The sequence below is a fragment of the Saccopteryx bilineata genome, chromosome X (genome assembly GCF_036850765.1).
Source record: "Saccopteryx bilineata isolate mSacBil1 chromosome X, mSacBil1_pri_phased_curated, whole genome shotgun sequence".
NCBI classification, from domain to species: domain Eukaryota; kingdom Metazoa; phylum Chordata; class Mammalia; order Chiroptera; family Emballonuridae; genus Saccopteryx; species Saccopteryx bilineata.
This window is the reverse complement of record NC_089502.1, coordinates 139,915,425-139,936,561: the sequence shown is the minus strand read 5'-3', so window position 1 is coordinate 139,936,561 and position 21,137 is coordinate 139,915,425. Positions and strand designations below refer to the sequence as shown.

Sequence of the window (21,137 nt, the reverse complement as noted above, 5' to 3'; positions counted from 1 at the left end):
AAGCCACGGTGCATTTCCTGTAACCCATGAGTTCATAGTGCAGGCTCCCAGTGGCATCGGACTGGATTTTCTAATTGCTTTAACAGAGGAATCAGTATACTCACATATTCCAATTCAAGAAATAATTCTTGAATTCACTTCACTTACAAGTGATGATGAACATTTGAATATGGGGTTCCTCTAGCTTTATATTTGGAGAATATTTCAAGCGAAACGCCAAATGCAGTGGTTCTTTGTAGATTGCTGACTTCACTTCAGAACCTGAGAACTGAAGTAAATGTTCTGAAAAGCAAATGTCCAGTGACTCGCAACCCCACTAGTGTGTACACTCCTCCCTACTTTTGTTGGTGCCTCTGTCCACCGTGCCTTCCGCACCTTGCACAGGTGTCACCCCCTGACTCTCCAGGTTAAGATGATGTCCCCCCATGGCCACAGAGCACCTGGCCATGATCTGTCCAGTGCACTGACATTGTTTCACTGTCCCAACTCACTGCTGGGCTGGATACTCCTAAGAGGCAGAACTGACGCCCTCCCTGACACTTTATAAGCTCTAATAAATGTCTGCTGAATTGAGAGAACCCTTTTAAGTTTGGCACTAATGAAAAGATGAAAATCAAAGGATAATATAAGAAACTCATTCAAGAATTTAGAAAAACAAGTACAAGTACAATTATGAACCAACACCCATCCCAGACCTCAGGTAGGAGATGTCGAGTTAGTATAGATACAACCTGACATTCTACATTGTCCATCAATGGGTTTAGAACACCCACGCCACTCATGCACCCATTCATTCGAGGAGTGTCTACTGGATGCCTACTATGTGCTAGGCATCCAGCAGGTGAGAATAATCATGTTTAATACTTAGCTATGGTTTGAGTGTATGTTACTGTCTCAACCACATAACCTGATCAGAGGGATACGTAGAAACTCACCGAGTGGCCGTGAGTCCTGAGATCATACAAAGTGAGAGATACACCTGTTCTGATGGATGCCATGCTTAAGAGTTCTTTTTTCAACCACTCCCATTCAGAATAACACCTTGGAAGAACTTTACGCTTCTCAATAAGCAATTAAAATTTCCCAACCATAAAAATTCCAACATTCAGTTCATATATGAAGCATATTAGTTCATCAGGGTTTTATTTCAAGGGGAACTGTCACAGAAGCAGGCATTTGCACACACGAATTGCTCTCTGCGACAAAGTCCCCTAGGCTGTGTCTAAAGGCAGAAAGCTCACTTAGTTATTGAGATTTAATAGCAAAGAAAAGCCAAGCTGAAGCGAAATTAATTCTACAATTTTTCTTAGCCTTGCCGAGTCGTCAAAGCCAATTTTTCCCAAACTACTCCATACCAGCATACTCTGAAAGGCTGGTCTGGTAGCACCTTTACATTAGCATTTATAAAAAGCCCCTGTTCAAAATAAGTTAACGCTAGTGTGGGTTGTGAAAACCCAGAAATAATCAGATACACTTGGGTCCTCAGAACTTAAGAATGAGCAAGCTACAATTTCATCTGGGATGTGTTAAATTTATCTGCTAAAATTTTATGTGGGGTAGGGTAAGCTTTCTATTTTTACAAATTTGAAGAATGTTCTTAGATACTGCCCTCTGCAGCACGCTAAAGATATCCTGGCTTGTTCGGCTCCAGTGTGTGCCTACCCTGACTTCCAAGAGACACTCAGTCCCACAGAGTGCTTCTTGAGCTTTGAGTACTTGAAAGTGGCATGGAAACAAAAGAAAGAAAGAAGGTAGTATACATCTGGTACAATGCGTAAGGACGGTGGATGGGGAAGAATAAAAGACATTAAGTAGTATTTCTGGGTATCAAATACTTGGTTATTTCCAAGAAGGTCAAGTAAATGACTTTAGTTATTTCAAAATTACTTATGGTTGAATAAAGGAAGAAAGAAAATTGAAATAGACTCATAGATAGAGAACAGACTGATGGTAGGCAGATGGCAGGGGCGGGGGGACTGGGTGAAAAAGATGAAAAAAGATGAAAAGATTAAGAAGTATAGTTTGGTACTTACAAAATAGTCAAGGGGATATAAAGTACAGCATAGCCAAGAATATTGTAATAACTATGTAGGGTGCCAGGTGGGCACTGGAAATACCAGGGAACCACTCTGTAAAGCAGATGATTGTCTAACCACTATGCTGTACACCTGAAACTAATACAAAATAATATTGAGTATGAGCTATAATTAAAAAATAAAAAATTTTTTAAATCACTTCTGGTTGTACCAACAGTATTTTTTTGACCCATCCAAAATAAAGACGCACATGAATTCTATGACAGACCCCTGCCCTCTTAAAGTGCATTATTACTCTTCAAAGCTCATTAAAGCCTGTCAATCGGGTTTTTGTTTTAGTATTTCCAAAAGAAGAGTACACAAAGTAGCATAAATAACATGTACATCAACTCTCGTTTGATGACTTTCCCATTTCAACATGCTTTGATAAGACGTCGTCCGGAGCAGCCTCCTGTGGGTTTGCACTTCAGGTGTGTTTTTCCGTCTTTCCTTGGCTTTGTCTCATGCTGTCCCCGAAAACAAAAAAAAAGGGTCAGTCTCTGCAGTAAGCTGCTTCTTGAAGGCTCATTTCTGAAATGAGTGGGTTCTCACGGAACCTTTCATAATGAAGCTCCTTTTTGATAAAACTCACACCTCTGAAATAAAAGCTCTAAAATAGTTTCCACGAAGCATTCAGAGTACAGAAAAAGAGAGGGTGACTAATTTGCAGTCCCTGAAATAAAACGAAGAGGATCTTTTCTAAAGAAAGTAACTATCTGAATAAGAGGGATTTGTTGTTTCTTACAGAGGCTTTCCAACAATCTGGCATTAGAATTCACTGGAGTATTTTCTATAGTAAGTTTCCATATGCAGCCACATTGGCAAGAATCAACGAGTGTGGTTTTCAGGTCCTGGAGCTGCTTAGGCTTCTGCTGTATTCTGCTCACCAACTGTGCAGCCCGGCCAGCCCTGCTTTATGTGAGTCACAGTGGCAAGGCCTGCATACAGATTCTCAATTTCCACTTCCATGTGAAACAGACAGTTCAAATAGGGAACCTAAGAAGTCCTTGGTCCCCACTGGGCATGTTAGATAGCATTTGGCATGGGAGAGGCTTCATGACACAGGCCACATACTACATAAAATATTTGTTATTCAGTAAATACACCTCTATCCAGTTTGGCTTACAATTGGAATTACTGCAGAATATGGACCGGTATTGTACTATCTTGGAATAAGAGCTATTTGGCTTTATAGCAGAACACATTTTTTTCAAGCATAACTTGGGGCGATGCCAGATCTTTATTATAAACATGGAAAACAACACTTAATCTTTCATGAGTTTTCCTGGACTCTATTTCCTTATTATTCAATGGGCAGATTCCAATATATCTCCTTGTCATTGGAGAGGAAACATATTCTCCAAAGCAGTGGGAGAAATTCCTATATTTACCAAATGGAAATTCCTCCGTTGGTTTTCCAGGTCTCTTGAAAATAACCACAGGAAGAAATGGGATATACTCGTACAGAATCCAGACTCTAAAGTACTTTTGCAGATTTTGCAGGGTGAAGACAAAAGAAGAAATTGTGACATTCCACTCGGAATAATGGTGTGGGTGATATTAACATGGCTAGACTTGCTGGTGACATCTTTGTTATTCTCTGAAGCAGGATGAGAGGCAGAACAGTGGGTGACACCGGCTCCTACCACTTATGAGGCAACCATCTCAAACTGCAGCTCCCTGATCTTACTGTGGCTGTATAAATGCAGCCAAGGACTTCATTACCTCAGTGTTACTGAGGCAAAACTGAAACGTTCAAATTTATAAACACAGCAATGATATTAGACCTTGCAAACTGGAAAAACACAAAGGAGTTTGTACGTACCTCTGGTCAATAAATCAAGACCTGGCTGATTCAGGACATTTTGATGTTCCCATGGTAACTGAAATTAATTTCCCTATTTTGTCTACTTTCACTATCTGTGACTTCTCTCTTATTGTGATTTTCATCTTTTTTTCCTGTGAGTGATTTTATGAAGTATCATATTATACTGAAATATAAAGACAGGAGACTAGATTCTTCCACTTCTGTCACTTGGTACCCATGGCCGGTCATTTAAAATCTTTGGGGTTTGTTCTCCATTTCTAAAATGGGAGATAATAATACTTGCTGTGAAGTAATAAGATGGCAGAATGTGTGTAAAAGTATTTGAAATTCTAGCTCGATGTCATAATCTGAAGATGATATAACTGCTGATATAGGTAGCTCAAAAAGGTCTACAGAGAAATGATCAGAATTAACAAAAGGCTCAGCAAGGGGCTGCAACAATTTCAATATGAAAAAACAAATCACCCTTTGAGAAACCTGCAGCCAGCAGTCATCAACTATAATATTAAAAACTGTGCCATTTATAATTGCAAAATAATATATAATGTACTCAATAAACAATCAAATTATGCAAGACCTTTATGTAGGAAATTACACATTTTTTAAAATTTTTTATTTATTCATTTTTTTAGCAAGGAGAGGGAGAGACAGAGGGAGAGAGAGAGAGAGGAGAGACAGAGAGAGAGAAGGGGGAGGAGCTGGAAGCATCAACTCCCATATGTGCCTTGACCAGGCAAGCCCAGGGTTTCAAACCGGTGACCTCAGTATTTCCAGGTTGATGCTTTATCCACTGCGCCACCACAGGTCAGGCAAAAAATTATACATTTTTAATTACTGAAAGACACTACAGAGGTCCAAAGTAAGTGGAGAGAAATACCATGTTCATGAATATAAAGACAAAATATCAGTAAAGATGTCAATTTTTCTCAGTGTTCTTATGGATGTGCTACAATTTCAATCAGAATCCCAAGTGACCACTTTTTTTATAGGAGTTGATAAGAATAGGCTCAAGAATGACAAAGATTTTCTTTAAGGAAAACAAAATGTAAAGAGACGTGACCTACCAAATGTCATTAAGAGAATGTGGCAAGGGTGACAGAATAGACAAAGAAAATTTGAAACAGGACAGAACTTAGGTACACACTCACATATTTAAGGAATTTTGATATGTGAAGACCTGGCACCTTGAAATAAAGATCTTCAGTTGCCCAGTCAATTTGACCAGTGGCAGGGGTTGGCGGTGGGACAAGCTCACCAATGTCTCCTAGGACCCAGCAGAAAGTGGCCCTTCTTGGCATATTACCGAACACAAGAGCACTCCCCAAAAATGAGAACAATACAAAACCTAGGTTACAAAAAACAATCCTGATAATTTTCTAATATGATCAACATAATTCAGAGAAAAATAATAATTATGAGGTTCACTAATTAGCATATTTATTCCATCTAAAAATATAAAAGATGTCTTGCCTTGAAAAAAAATGCATAATGAGTATTCAATAGGCAATATAGTTTCAAAAGTTTGTACATTTCCCCCATATTATTTTTTTCTTGTTACTCGTAAAAGGGGGCTAATACTACTTAGAGGAAGGCTTAACCCTGAGGCTCAGTAAAACATATACAATGACACAAAGATTTAGTACTGTCAGGTTAATACCTCTATCAACAGAGAGAAACACAGCATGTGGTAGTCACAAGTAGAACCCTATCTATATCTCCTAGATCCACCTTGAAGATCCTCAAGAACCATGAAAGGTGTGAGATTTTACCCTATCTGTAGGCTAACAAGTCTTTCTGCCACACATTCATGGGCACTGGCAGAAGATATGGGACATCTGAATCAGAGACAAAGGTTAGATTATTACTCACAGCAAGAGTAGTACCAGAGTATCAGCATCTGCTCCAGTTCCTCTGAGGCCCGGTTCCCACAGGACTAACTAAAGAGATTTCCTTGACACCTGCACACATAATGGATTGCATTACAGGACAGGGACTCTCAGCTTAGGGAACCTAAATTTTTATAATGAGCAGTAAGCCTGTTGGAATTTTGTCCAGAGGGAGACACTATCTTTATTATACTGACCAGGAAAAAAAAGCCCTCTCTCTTAGAGGAAGGCATGACTTCACTCTCTCTCTCTCTTTCTCTCTCTCTCTCTCTAAGAATGGTCACTATATATATGTTTTTGAAAAGATATTCCAAAACAACGGTGTTTTGCCCCTGATCACAAAATATATGAAATGTGAGAAGCACATAGGTATCGTCTTTCAACACGGATCACCTGCTGACAGTTCCCTACATTCAGATGGCTTCCTGTATCTGCTGCAGGATGGTCTCAGCCATGGGTGTGTGCCAGATCACCCACACAGGGCAGACTGAAAATGCAGAGGGGTTGAGGGCCCAGAAATATTCCAGACGATGACGTCCATGCCCCTGCCTCATCATGCCCTGGGACATCTCTGAGGGGTGTTCTATACAATGTTAGCAGAATTGAGGCCCAGGTTCACACAGCAGTAATCAGCTCATTAACACATTATTTATTGGCTTTCCTCTTTTCCCTGTGTCACCTCCTTACTTCCTCACTGTGCTCCTGGGATCAGAGAAATAAATAAACTATCTGCACTCAATTCCTGGTCTCAGAGTCTGTTTTGGAAAAACCATGCCAAGATAGTCAGAGCAGAGCAAGAAACTCATGCTGAATGCTCAGTGTCCATAACTGATATCTTTATTTTGTGATGTGTAGACATGGCCTCAGAAATGGAAGGAAATCATACTTTAAACATCTTGGTATGAAAACAAAGTATTCCGTCTAGTAGGACTGTTTCTTATTCACAGACGTTACCATGATGACTCAAACTTGATTCTCCTGAGGTCCTAGTTGTAATAAAGCGAGATAATCCTAAACTTGATGGAGTCCAACCTTCTGCAACAGATTTAGGGAAGACTTTGGCAAGGCTGCCGGCCAGGGAATGAGCTCATTCTTCAGAAATATGCCTCTGCCTCTTGCCACTCCAGTATTTTGAAATGTGGCAGGGCAGGGATAAGGAACTGGCTTGGCATAAACCAGTATATCTAAAACCCGATGTGTGTAAACATACAAATTGCCTGTGGGTTCCTAGAGCTGGGCAGTAATGCCTGACTCATCCCGTCTGCCCCAGGGCTCCTCCATATGGCACACTATGGCTAAAAGAGTATGTTTTGGAGTTGTACCAACTAAACTATGTGTCTTTTGGCAAGCTTCTACATCTTTCTAGTACTTGCTTTCTTCGTTTATTAAATGGCGGTGATAACATCTACATCTCATGGTTTTGTTGTGAGAATTGTATGTAATAATATATGCATAAAGCTTATAACCACAGGTGTCCATTTCTTTCATTCAGCAAGTATTTTATTGAGTGTTGTTTATGTGCTAGACATTGTTCTAAGGGGCTGAGACACATCAGCAAACAGAATAGACAAAGATTTCCTGTCCAAGTGGACCTTATGTCTAGAAATATAAAATAAATAAGAAATATAACACACACGTAAATGTTTTAGGATGTTAAATGGTGGTAAATGCTACAAAAAAAAGAGAAAAGTGCAGCAGAGTAGGGAAGCGTTGGGAGGGAGGGAGGTGGGAGCTTGCGGTATCAGACAAGGTGGTTGGGGTTCTCGATGAGAGGTCGGGATTAGAGAAAAGATTACAAGAGGAGGAGGCAAATGGAGAATGGGTATTTGGGGAAAGAGTGCTCTAGGCAGGGGCATAGATATACTAAAATGTCTATTAAATATCTTCCATAACCATCTTCATAGTGGTTCTTAATTGAATTAAACAATATTGACAATACTAATAGAAGAAACATGGCAAAAACTAAGCCCTGGCTGGACAGCTCGGTTAATTGGCGTGTTGTCCCAGAGTATGGGGATTGCTGGTTCGATTGCCTAGTCAGGGCACATACAAGAACAGCTCAATGCTCCTGCCTCTCTCAAAAAAGAAAAAAGAAAAAGAAACATAGCAAAGACTTATTATGTACCAAGTACTATTTAAGCTTCCCGTATATTAACTAAATTGATTCTCATAGCAACTGTTTGATATAAGCACTATCTTTGAGAGAGGTACCATAATATTTTGAGATAGTAAAACAAGCAGAGAGAAATTACTTAATTGTTCAAGGTCATATAGCAATTAAGTGGTGGAGATCAGACTCAATCAAAGCATTCTAACTCAAGTATTGAGCAAAGAGATAGAGGCATTTGCCCAAGTTAATCCAATCACTAAGGAAAGAATCAGATTTCGAACAAGTATTTTCAAATTTGCAGATCAGAGCTCAGCCTATTCCATGACTTCAGGTAATAAACTGTGGTATGACATCCAGATTTAATCTTCTTGCTCTTGAGTAACTCACTCTGTTATAAATATTTGTTTAAATATCTGTGTTTCACCAAGCAATCCCACTTCTAGGTATTTATGTGATAAACAAAAACATATGTCCTCCCAAAAATTGATACAGAAATGTTTGTAGCAGCACTGTTCATAATAAAAACCAGAAGCAGTCCAAATATTCATCAGCTGATGAATGAATAAACAAAATGTGGCATATCCGTACAATGGAGTTCTGCGCATCAATCAAAGGAATGGAGTTCTAATACCTGCTACAATCTGATGAGCCTCGAACCTTTGGGAAGCTGAGAAAGAAGAAGCCAGACTAAAAAGATCATGTGTTGTATGATTCTATTCATATAAATGTCCAGAATGGGCAAATCTTTAGAGACGAAGTAGATTAGTGGTTGCCAGAGGCTGGGGCAGGGAAAAGGGTGCATGACGAATATTATTGGGGTGATGTCAATGTTCTTGAGTGAAATATGGCGATAGCTGAACAATTCTAGAAATTTAATAAAAATCATTGATTTGTACACTTACGATGAGTGAATTTCATGGCATACAAGTTATACCTCAGTAAAATTGTTTTTCAAAGAGAGAGGGATATCAATGATTTCCCCCTTGTGTTTTTGTTTTCACCTCTGGCTTAGGACAGTCAGGATCTCTACCGGACCAGGCACATACTATTTTGCAATGAGTTTTAAACTGCAGAATCTTTTTGTCGCTATCTTATCATTGAAACTGGCACATTAGTCATGGCACCTATGTGGTCAGAAAGTTCCTGGCAAAATACACATGTATCCTCCTGTGAAAAGAGAGAGAAAAAGAGAAAGAGAGAGAGAGAGAGAGAGAGAGAGATGTCTGCTGCCTCTTAAACTATTAATTATCCGAATGCAGGAAGTACCTGCAATTTTCATTTCTATACCCTGAGTGCCTAGCACAGTTCTTGGGCACAGAGAGAAGCTCCTAGCAGCTTGGCAGACTGAAGGACGAAATGAATGAGGTGGTGCAGTTGACAGATTTGCCTCATTGTATTTTCATCCCCAGATAACTCCATGGTCCAGATTTCTTCTTAAACATCACAGTCAGGCTTCGGAGACATATCGCAGGGAATGTGAAACAAACCATTTTTCTTGTATACGAGACAGCTCAGCACCACGTTATCAAAGAAACCACATTCCTATCTTGGAGGCTGAGGCAGAGGGAAAGATGCGACCAGGGGCTAGACTTCTTGTAGGCATGCAGCTCCCCTGCCGCAGGCACTGCTGGCCAAGGCTCAGGGGCCCCTGTTGAGGAGAAATAGATCAGAGCTGACCAGGAAGGGCCAGACACGACGCTCATCACCCAGGGCGAGGAGAGAAGCCGAAGGAAGGACAATAGCATCTCTGGAAGTCAAAATATTTTCTTTTTGACTAAAGGAAACTAAAGCAAAGCTGCTTTCCTAATTTGGGGCACAGACATTTTCCATATTTTTGTAGAAACCTTATTTATGAGACACGAACAGAACCAGGGGCAGGCAGAAAGCAACAGTGTCTGCGGACCTTTTAGTACATGCTGGGCCGCACATTTTTCTTCCTGTACTTTTCAAAATGCTTTAAAAAAAGAAAGTCCAACTTGTAAAATCACCCACATCTAATTTTCTCTGAGATTTAAGGCCAGAAGATGTGACCTGAGCTGAGTCACAGCTGAGTCAAAGGGAACGAACTGCGCCGTTCCTCCTCCACCCACAGCAGTGCCCTCTTCATAAAAAAAGAGAAATCAAAATTGTGTTTGTCCGAGATGAACATCAAACTCGCAATGATGTGGGAAAATGACCTTTCGCTTTGTTTGTACGGGGCAGCGACGGGCCCTTGCATTTCCTCCTTCCCAACTCTCGGAAAACTCTTTCCCAGTCTATTTCAGTCTGGTCAAGGAACAGCACAACAGAAATGGAAGCAACTTTGTCACTTTCATGACTCAATCAGGAAAGGAAGCATCCATGCCTGGTTTAAAACTTCATTCCATATTGATTCATTGAATTTTTAAGATGGCATTCTGATCTCCCAAATCTTAGAAAGCAACTATTTTCTGCAAAAAATCAGCCGTGAAGGCTGGACCGGGATGGGATTCAAATGCATCACATCATGTGGCAAAGACTCTACAAATGCATTTATCCTCAACTTTCTAACTAAAATCCCATGGTGACCCAACAGAAAATAAAAACACACAGCACAGTGAGAGCGTGCCCTGTCTCAGGGCTTGCTGGACCCACACAGGCGTTTCTGCTAACTGCATGGTTGATTGACATGGTTTTTCAAATGTAGCAGGGAGGCCCTTGAAAACATGTGAGAATATTCTTCCATGTCTCCCCTCCTGTCTGCCCCATGGTTGAGAAGTCCGCGGGCTGTCTGAGCCTGACGTCTGGGCGGCCAACTTCCTACTGTGTGATGGCAGCATTGTGCGTCTCTCCTCGGTGGCGGACTTCTCTCCTCCTGCTATCAATTCAGGACCGCGGCACCCGCGGGACAACGGAAAAGAGGAGAAAGCGGGGCTGGGAAAAGGGTCTGACTGTGAGACTTACATAGTGCGCACACGTATTTGTCTGGAATTCAACTCTGGGTGCTCTGGAAAGGTTGTGGGGGGCAGATGAAGAAGGAGGAGGGCGGGAGGAGAGAGGCCACCAGGAAGTGCAAGCACTGCGTAAGTATTGATTCCACACGACTTTCCACTCAGTGGAAAGCACATACTGGTAATTCTGAAAATGTCACTGCTGCTGATCAGAACCACTGACTTTGCTCCGTGGGTGTTTGTCTCTGCATGACTCCCACAGAGACAGCCTCGCACCAAGTTAAGCTGGATTTAGTGTTCAAAGTCATCCATTATTAAATGCAACATGACCTTCAACTGGAAGCCAACTAATTCAGACAGTGCTCAATCAAAGACCCTGAGATGAGCTCCATTGTCAGAAAATAAATTAGCAAAGTGGGGAGAAGTAGAGGAGAAAGAAAATTCCATCTGGATCGGGCAGAGCAGGACCACTTTAAAGTAAACTAGACATTTGACTTTGCACTAGGATCTGAACATATCAAACTACTGGCCAATCACTGATCTGAGACAGAATGTGACCAGCACCCATGGGGCAAAGTGTGCCCTTAGGGGGTTCCATCGTGAGAGGTTATCATTAATTCACATAGAAGGGATTGCTGCTTGTTCATTTTTCCCTGCTTCCTTGGTTAGAGAACCTCACTGTCCTTTAGGGAAGACAATGTGTCCAGCCAAAATAGTTTTATTTTACAGCCTCTCTTGTCCTTGGGCATTGAAAAGGCCCCGGATGCTGGCCAGCAAAACATGAGCAGCAATGTGAATAAATTTCTGGGAAGGCTCCCAGCTAGATCATTCATTCATTCATCCTTCATTCATTCATTTATTCATGCACTTCCTCAGAAAACATCTATTGACCACCTGTGTGATCCAGCCACTGGGCAAGCAGCTGGGAGAGAAAATGAGATATGGCCCTTACCCACAGTCTGTGGGAAAGGCAAAGAAAGGCTCAACAGTAGAGCGTCGGCCTAGCGTGTGGAAGTCCCGGGTTCGATTCCCAGTCAGGGCACACAGGAGAAGCATCTAGATGCTTCTCCACCCCTCCCCCTCTCCTTTCTCTCTATCTCTCTGTTCCCCTCCTGCAGCCAAGGCTCTACTGGAGCAAAGTTGGTCCAGGCACTGAGGATGGCTCCATGGCCTCTGCCTCAGGTGCTAGAATGGTTCTGGTTGCAATGGAGCAACACCCCAGCTGGGCAGGGCATTGCCCCCTGGTGGGCATGCCGGGTGGATCGCGGTCGGGCTCATGCAGGAGTCTGTCTCTCTGCCTCCCTGCTTCTCACTTCAGAAAAACACAAAAAAAGTCAACAGGGAATCACGGGATAATATGATGACGGTCACCTGCCATGGGAGTGATTGTGGGGTACTGTGCAGACAAAGAGGAAGGGCACAAACTCAGGTAGGAGTTAGAGAAGATTTAGTTAAATTGGTGACATAAAGTGAATGAGCAGTAACCAGCTGAAGCAGTGGGACAATCACAGCAGGAGTGACATATTTGATGGCCTTGAGTGTCCTCCAGGGAATTCATCGTTTTCATTGGGCCTTCAGTTCTTCAGCCTCAAAGATCATTAGATAAGCATAGGAATTAGGAGTTCTATAATTGAAAGACTCCCTGAAGGAATAAGCTTTTAGAACAAGTGGTCAAGTTCAATTAATGAATAATAGAAGAGGAAAGGAAATCCACCCTGTCTAAAAGTCCTCTATCCATGTCGCTCGCTGCACGTATATCCAGCTTGTTGATTCTAAATGCAGCATGTGTTTATTAGTGTTTTCCCACCACCTTTAACTTATCCCTTTCCTCATTGATGGACACTGGATTGCCTGCAACTCCCCATTGTCGCGAAATGCTGCAATGAGCACGTCCTGTGTTGTCCTTTATGAGCCTGTGAAAATTTCTCTGGAAGATATGTACATACTCAGGAGCAGAAGTGCTGGCTAAGCTTGGCTCCCAAGTGGCCACGCCAGTCTATCTCCTGACAGAGCACATGAGTCCCAGACCCTCGTGTACTCCTCAACGCTTGTGGCATTGTTCTGTTTTCGAACTTCTGACAGTATGTTCAATTTAAAGTGATATTTCATTGTTAATATGCTTTTCTTTAATAATAAATGAACCTGAGGATCTCTTCTATACTTAATAATAACAATATCTTTCTCTCTCTCTCTCTCTCTCTCTCTCTCTCCCCCCCCCCCCAGGAATGGACTATTTATATCCCTGTCTGATTTTTCTATTGGGCTCCCTAATCCTATCATTGCTTCCAAAACGTAAGTTGTAGCAAAGTGCTCCTATAGACAGTGAGCTTCCTGGGAGTCAGTACAGGGAAGACAGAGAGAGGCAAGATGGCAGAGTGATAAGGACATGGACTGTGTAGCCATCTGCCCTGGTGCGAATCCCACCCCCAACCCCAACCCTTACAGTCAAGTGACCCTGGATACATTACCTAACCAAGAGTGCCTCAGTTTTCTTATGTGTAACCTACTGCATGGGATTGTTGTAAAGAATAAGTGTGTTATAGGAACTGTTTAAAATGGTACCCAACATGTAGAAAGAATATTCAGGTATTAGCTATGATTACTTGACTACTGTGTGCCTACTACTTAGCCACGCTCTGTGCCCCTGAGAAAACAGATACTTGTTCTGCCAGGCAGTGGAAACAGGGCAAAGAGAAAACAGCGCCCCCTAGGACCCGAGCTCACCATGCCTACACGTATGTCCTTCTTACCAAGGTGTTGGACTCTGGACTGCTGTTCTACTACCTGGCTAGGCTCTTTAAAGAGCTCTGCCCAAATCCACCCATCCTGCCACTTCCTACGTTGCCTGCAATGTGGCCCCACGGTGCTATCACAGTCGCAGGGAGCTAAGACTGTGAAGCACCCTGAAGAGAAAGGGAAGATGGATGAGGGGACTGAAGGAACCAGGATCCCAGGTAAACGTGGAGACACCAACCCAGCCCCTCTTCAATAAGAAAACAATAACGTCCTGTATTTTAAGCTATCATTATTTATGATAGAAGCAACTATATCTCATCCTCCTTTATACGTTTTTGAAGTGTAAGGTAAATTTCACCTTGAGATATCTAAAGCAGGTCCTCTTTCTGGTTGAAGACAGACCACAGTGGACCTTTACACCAAAGGGGAACATTTGCAAAGCTATTGCTTTCTCTTTGGGTAAGTAGGGATTATTTACTTTTCTTTATTTCAAAAGAAATCAATGTGCAGTCAATTCAAATATTTCTTGCTGAGTTTTTCTTGTTCAGCATTTTAAGTGCCTGTGATTAAATTTCTGATGGCCGAAGGCACACTGACATGAAACTGACACAGGGCCACAGAGTAACAAGGAGCGCCCAGAGTATATCAAACGGCAGGGAGGCCTGTGTCTCGGCACTCGAACAACTGCTCATCAACTCTAATTGCAGGGGGAAAGAAAGGCACAGGATGTTCCTACCTGTTTAAAAAATTAACACATTTCAGCCAAATTCTCCTTTTTGTTATCTCCAGTAATTGCCAAGCAAGTTCAACTGCAAAGCCAAAGAATCTGCCAACCCCTTCCTTCACAAGTTGACTATTTTTTTGTGTATATTGCTCATTTTCTTCAATATCTCATCAGAAGTTCCTTAGACCTACACCTTTAGATAAATTACGTCTTTTTACTTAACCTCAACAGACCTTATGTTCAGAGCAAAACCAACATTTATGAACAATTAATTTGCCTTCCACTTCTGTCCACCAAATTAAACAGTTGGAGCAAAAGGAACGTCAATCTGCAGATACGGAAAACAGGCATAGTGGGTGAGCTGGCTTCCCGCCTTGCCTCCATCTATTCACGGCAAAGTCAACCTGGCTTTCAAGCCTAGAACTTCCTCCAGTACCACCCCTTCTACTGCCCCCCCCCCACTGCCGCCTTCTGTCAGCTTTCTCAATCCCCTTTGTTACTCACCAACCATTAGGTTTGGACCATTCTAACTACTTATGCTATCACACATCGTATAAAATCAGGAAGTCTTATTGTTTCCCCGTTTTCTGCAGAACTTGGTTCCCTTTCTCTTTATTTCTAAAATATAAGAAAACTAACACCCCAGTTACTGAGCTAGCTGTTACTGTATTTATACAGGCTTTGCATGTAAATCTGATTTTACTTCTCAGTACTCTACGAAGTAAGAACCGTAGGAAATCAGGAAACCTGAACTCGGAGGGGATCAGGAACTTGCTCAAGTTCCCAAGACACTGCCACTTGATGCTCCAACCTTCTTCTCCCTAGTGTGGCACTGCTCACTAGAAGTATGACACTAGCCACATATGTCATTTTAAATGTACTACATGTCATTTAGTAGCCAAATTTAAAAAGTAAAAATAGACAGGTAAAATTTATTTTAACTGTATCTTTTATTTAACCCAAATATCCCAAATAAGATCCTTTTAACATTCAATCAATGTAAGAAATAATTACCAATAAGATATGTTACATACTTAGAACTTATCTCAGTTGGGACCATAAATTTTCATTAGAAATACTTAACCTGGATTTGGGTCTCATAAAATACATAGTTGAAAAAGTAGATTTATATACCCAAGTTGTACCAAACATGTTTAAATTTTTCTGAGTACTTAACATACTATCCGCTGTTTTAGTAAAGTTTAAATTCATTATAATTACATAAAATTAAACTCCTTTTGTCAGTCACACTAGTCACGGGTCCAGCTCTCGGCCGCCATAGGGGTCAGTGGCTGCCATATTGGACAGCACAGTTCTAGATCTAAAAATATGTTCCAGGCAACTCAACTAGATGTCTCCACCTGAGCCCATGCAGTGAGTATGCCTCTTCCTTTTTCTCCTCCACGAGAAGAGCTCGTGTTTGCAATCATCCAAGGCCCAGCCTCCCCCAATCCTACAGAGACTCTCCCGATCCTCTCATGAGGAAGTTAGCCTCTCTTCCTCCAAACGTACAGAGCACTTTCTCTGGGCCTCTTGAACAGCAATCATCACACTTCTCTTCGATAATAGATGCTCCCTTTATTGCTTGTCTCTTGCACCACCATCTCTAGCCTGCCCCCAAATGTGTAAAAAGCAGCTCTTCAAAAATATATTTTGCATAAATCAACCAAAGTCATTTATAAAGGAAATATGGAAAAGAGTCTAAGCCTTTGGAATGAACATCTTTACTCTCCACAAACAGAACCAGAAGAAAAAGAAAACAACTTTATTTTTTTTTTTAATTATAATCTCTTTGGTGTCTGCATATAAGCTGGGAAAGACTGTGAGGAGAGAAGAAATATTAGTGTATCTCATTTGTATAAGTTTTATAACAGACACATTGGTCTCACAAAACAAGCAGGCTTTTAAATGTACATGTTTATATATGTTTCTTATAGTAAGGTCGAATAAATATCCAGACAACCTTCCACGGGACATAACTAGGAATATCCGATGCATTTTAGGGCCATTGAAGAGCTGCGTGAGCAGGTAGCAAAGGAAGGAGCCCTGGGGGTCATCCGATCACAAGGACATAGCGGCCCTACAGCCAGCGCTGGCCTGGGAGGCATTTGCTGATCCTGGTGAACCTAAACCCTAAGTGTCCTAGTCTCATAGGATTCAGGGGACTAGAAGCAAATTCCAGAGTCCGCCCAAGGTGGCAAGTAGATAGGGCATCCCTTCCATAAAGCTGGGACTCCAGCAAGATATACCCTTCAGGCAAAGGGGGACACCACTCCCTCCAACCAGAAGAAGATGTCTTACGACACCCTGGCCAGTGGAAACAGCTCCAGCGTACATCATCAGAAGAACAGGTGCATTGCGGTATATGTAGGAGCCAATGTGGCAGAGCACCAAGAAACAGACAGTGCAATAAATGCAGCATTGCAGATGAGGTTACAAACATAATGACAAGCAAAAGAACCAGCCACAAAAAAAGTACATATTGTATGATTCCATTTATATAAAATACAAAATTGAGGAAAACAATTCATGGTGATAGACATCAGAGTATTCGTTACCCTGGGAGACGGTGGGTTGAAGACCATCAGTATTTTCTACCTTCAGCAGCACTGTATTTGGAAGTTAGAGGGTATATGTCCACTTGTAGTATATGTTCATATAGGTGTATGGATTTACCTATAGGCATACAACATAAATTATAGGCATATAATATATACAAATTATAAGCCTTTAATTTATACTTCAATTAATTTGTTTAATTATAGCCTGACCAGGCAGTGGTGCAGTGGATTGAGCATTGGGCAGGGACACGGGGGACTCAGGTTCGAAACTCCAAGGTCGCCAGCTTGAGCACAGGCTCATCTGGTTTGAGCAAGGCACACCAGCTTGAGCCTAAGGTTGCTGGCTCAAGCAAGGGGTCACTTGGTCTGCTGAAGGCCTGTGGTCAAGGCACATATGAGAAAGCAATCAATGGACAACTAAGGAGCCGCAACGAAAAATTGATGATTGATGCTTCTCATCTCTCTCCATTCCTGTCTGTCTCGATCTGTCCCTCTTTCTGTCTCCCTCTGTCACACACACACACACACACACACACAATTTATATATGTATAAGTATATATTTAATTATAAATAAATACATTTCATTTATGCTCATATCCTCTGTAGAATGCTGATACAGTCTCTTAAGCAGTCTCTTGCTTCATATGCCTTGCTGACTTGTAGCGATTCTAACCACTAAAGCACAGCCTCAAGCTCCGAGGGAATGGCCCCCTGCAGCCTAAGTACTCAGGCCCAGGGGCAGCTGGCTGTGAGCACCGAGCTCGCACACCCGTCGCGCCGCACACACAGATGGAGAAGAGAGTGACACCAGACAAAGGGCGCAGCCACTGTCATTCTCTGAGATCAACCGCCCATCTGCTGCCTATAGAAGTCAATTCCCAGGAGCCAGTGGACCACCACGTGTGTGTCCCAAGGAGCAGGAGACAGAGATGGGCTCGTCTCTCCTATCCGATGGCACTCTGTTCTGACAGAGCCAGTGACTGTGTTGGAGAAACAGTAGGAAGCAGCCCCAGTCTCGAAGCACCGTTTCCATGGCAAGCAGGACGCCAGTGCAGAGGGACGGATGGGGCTGGGCCACACCGCAGGGCTGCAGCTGGCACTAGAGGCCCACCTGAGGGAGCAGCAGCTAGCTGGTCAGCTGCCCAAATACTGCAAGTGGACGTCGTGCCCTCCAATTTCACAACACAATGCTGCTGAATATTAAAAAATAAATGATGAGGCTACACCAGTTTCCATTAGCATAGTTTCCAAACACTTTCAAAATCCCAGTTTACCAAGAGCTTCCATAGTTCTTTTGCTCACAGTTACTTTCGTGATATCAAAAAGGACTGGCCGATGGTGGGTTCCCTGGAGAAAGAGCCGCATTTGGACAAGTTGAATGAGTAAACCTGCTTTAAAAAATATATTCACCAAGAGCCTCTGGGCATAAGGTATTATTTCCAAGAGCCCAAGCATTCTTGGCTACTTGTAAGTATTACTGGAAGGCGCTCAAAACAAACACTCCATTTGCCTGATCTTCAGCAAAGAAAATATCAGCCTGTGTGAGCTAATGTGGATGTTATTTTAGAATTAGCTCTGCTGCCATTTCGGGGGAGCTGATACCATTGTCCTCACCTCGGAGTCTTTTCCACTGAGGTTTAGAAGGCAGGAAAGCTACGAAGCTTATGACGTTGAGTGTGATTCTAGAAAATCTCACATATGGGTAGATTTGGTTTGGTCATGTAGAAGACTTCCCCTTAACTCACTAGGTATCTGGATCACGGGGGCGGGGGCAGGGACTTTGAAATATTGGTAGGAACAGCACGGGCTGGTTTCATGAGCGTACAATCCGGGCAGCCATCGGGGCTTGGCACTGCCAAGGGCCCCACATTTAGTCTAATACTCTGCTGGCGCCATCTTGAAATTATTAGTGAGTCTTGAATAGGGCTTTGCGTTGTTCTACAATAGTCCCCCATCTGTTGTTTTGCTTTCCGTTAGCTGCGGTCAACCACGATCGGGAATACTCAATGCAAAATTCTACGAAACCAACAATTTGTCATAAACTGCACACCATTCTGAGTAGCGTGATAAAGATCTCACACCAGCCTACCTGGGACATGATTCATCCCTTTGTCCATTAGGTCCACACTATAGACACCCTCCCATTAGTCACTTAATAGCTGTTGGGGTTATCAGATCAACTGTCAGGTACCTTAATGCTTGTGTTCAAGTTGCCCTTATATTACTTAGCAATGTCACACTCACTTAACTTTTATTACAGTACATAATTGTGCTATTTTATTATTAGTTATGGTTCCTCTCTTACCAGGTCTGATTTTAAGTTAACCCTTAGAGGTATGTGTGGATAGGAAAAACAGTGTGCATGGGGTTGGTACTATCCACAGTTTCAGGCCTCCACCAGGGGTCTTGGGACATGTCCCCAGCAGATAACGGAGGACTGCTCACAATATTCTATTCATACTCAATTAAAATTTTACTTTTTAGCAGCTGGGTCTCTTTAAAGGGCTTGGCCCACCAGAAGGATGAAAAAAAGATCAAGGGACATACATGTGAAAATACAACATCAGAAGGAATGGAAACTGGTTTTGTGAGATATAGCAATTCTCTGTACAATTCTGTGCAACTTTTCTAGAAATCTAAACTTACTTCAAAATAAAAAGGCCATTCCGACCTGTGGTGGCACAGTGGATTAAGCATTGACCTGGAATGCTGAGGTCGCTGGTTCGAAACCCTGGGCTTGCCTGATCAAGGCACATATGGGAGTTGATGCTTCCTGCTCCTCCCCTCTTCTCTCTCTCTCTCTCTCTCCCCCTCCTCTCTAAAATAAATGAATTTTAAAAGGCCAGTTCATTAAAAATTTACAAAGTGAATTAAATATTTTTAACATACAATTGTAAAAAACCCCAAAACAAAAAACAATCCTTTCACTTCTGAAAATAAAAAACCCCACAACATTCTTCTAAAAATAAAACCAAAAACATTCTTCTGAAAAATCACTGGATCAAAGAAAACTTCAAAAGTCTCTCTCTCTCTCTCTCTCTCTCTCTCTACACACACACACACATATACATACATATTTTTTTTTGAGAGAGAGAGAGAGAATGAGAGAGAGAGGCAGGGAGAGAGAGACAGGGACACTGATCTGTTTCTGCATGTGCCCTGCCTGAGGATCAAACCGGCAACCTCTGCACTTTAGGACGATGCTCCAGCCAACTGAGCATCCAGCCAGGGCTTCACTGTTGATATTTGAGGCCAGATAATTCTTTGTTTTGGGAGCTATCCTGTACACTATAGAAAGTTTAGCAACACCGTTGGCTTCTACCCACCAGATGTGGTCACATACCACCCCCAAGTCGTGACAACCCCAAACATTTCCAAACATTGCCAAATATACCTAAGAGGCAAAATTTTTTCAAGTTCAGAACCACCCAATCAAACAAACAAACTGAATTGTAGGTAGTGATAAGTGATAAAAAAAATAATAATAAAAGAAAACTGAATGATGGATAAAGTGCTGGGAGGTACGAGTTTAGATTTAAGGATCAGAGAATGGTACTCAGGAAGATGAGTCCAAGAAGCAGACACTGGTAAGTGGGGACAGAGAGCTCCAGGCAGTGGAGCAGCAGGGGCCAAGGCTGTGAGACAGTGCTGAAAGAACATAAAGAACACAGTAGTTGCGGTGTGATGACAGGGTGGGCAGAGCGAGGTCACCAGTGACTTGTGATTTACGCTTTGAGAAGATGATTTAGTGGCTTTGTGGGAAGGCGTTTGGGGCAACAGGAGCAGAGGGAACAGGCTGTGCAGGTGGGAGAGGACAAGTGCTGGAACAGGGCTTGCTGAGGGGTGGGGGACACTGGGCAGCTACGGGGCATGAAGCTGGAGAGCGGACAGGCCTGCTGACAGACTGAGTGCAGGCAAGTTCCCCTTCCCCTTGGGTCTGCTAAGCAGGACCCCATTTCTCATAGTCCTGGAAAGCCACCTCTACTTCCGTATGGGCCAAACTTGGCACACTTCCCTTGGCTTGGGCTCAGCTCTGGGTCTTCACCCTTCTGTACCCTTTTCTCTGGTAGGTTGCTCCTAAGCCCCACCCAGGTCAGCTCCATGTCCGGGGTGTCATCGTCCCCCAGCCCCCACCATGTAATCACATTCACTTTCCTTCCAAACACTGCCAGCGTTCTGGAGCTGAAACTTGTCCCCATGAATATAAAAACTCGCTGTTGCCATTACGAATTCGAGAAGGACCTAGTGGGTTTCATAAAATGACCTTATGAACAAAAGACATGGTAGATATAGGGGTCAGAAATGCA

At 42.5% G+C, this 21,137-nt stretch overlaps 1 protein-coding gene across 1 annotated transcript in view; it reads right to left on the bottom strand.

Moving 5' to 3' along the window:
* The window catches only part of ARHGAP6 (Rho GTPase activating protein 6), a 460,565-nt gene that overhangs the window by 283,519 nt on the left and 155,909 nt on the right, over nt 1-21,137 (bottom strand). The window lies entirely within an intron of this gene.